We start from the raw sequence: 1,062 nt of genomic DNA on the forward strand, positions 1-1,062 counted from the left end.
TCTTATGCAGATTGTTGTTGTCTCCCACTCAGTTAAACTTTTAATTTAATTTTTTAGATATCTAAGTTGTGGTATCCAATATAGTAGCCCCTAGCCACATGTGCTGTTTAAATTTAAATTAACTAAAATTAAAGACAATTAAAAAATTTGGTTCCTCCCTTGTGTTAGCTACATTTTTGCTGCTTAGTAACTACATGTGGCTAGTGGTTACTATATTGGACAAAGCATAAACTTCTAAGGAATGACAGTGTAGAATATAATGCTGAGAATTTCTTAGGAACAGCATTCTGATAAAATACTTTCTGAGAATGTGTCTCTCTTGCTTTCATATAAACTTAGCTGTGGGCATAAGCTTCTAGGGTTACAGTCTTCCCCTTCCCTCCCTCTTCCTAGACTCAACCTCTAGAAGTTGTCTCATTATCTTTTTCTGGTCTTCAATCTGTGGAGGAGAAGTCTGATGTCAGCCTGATGTATTTCTTTCTTTTTTTTTTTAAATTATGATTTGGGTGAAGATTTACAGAGCAAATTCACTTTCCATACAGCAGTTCACATACACTTTGTCTCATGACATTGACCACAGTTTACCACAATGCAACAGCTCCCCTCCCACCTCCTCCCCATAGTTACCTCTTCCCAGTGTCCATCCCTCCATGGACTCCTGCCCCCTGAGCTGTCTCCCTGTGCATAAGCAGCCCTTCTTTCTCCATGATTGTTCTCTCCAAGGAGTGTATCTACTTGAGGTAAATGTTCAACTCATATGCCTGTCTTTTGTTTCAGCCTGATATATTTCTTTTGTAGGTCATTCCTCCCACACCATAGGATATTTCTGTTTCTCAAAACTGTCACTAGATTGTTACAATGTCTTAGACTTTCTAATAATTTAGGCTAGTATATAGTGGACCCTTTTGATTTATAAATTCAGATCTTTTTTTGACTTGGGAAAGTTTTCTATTATCACTGCTTCTGCTCTATCTGTTTTAGTATCTTATGTAGGAGTTGATGTAATATATTTATTGGACCCTGGATCTGCTCTTTGTATTGTATTTAATCTCTCATTATCTC

This window comes from Orycteropus afer, unplaced genomic scaffold, assembly GCF_000298275.1.
Source record: "Orycteropus afer afer isolate SDZICR_OR568_19922 unplaced genomic scaffold, OryAfe1.0 scaffold00085, whole genome shotgun sequence".
Classification (NCBI taxonomy): Eukaryota; Metazoa; Chordata; class Mammalia; order Tubulidentata; family Orycteropodidae; genus Orycteropus; species Orycteropus afer.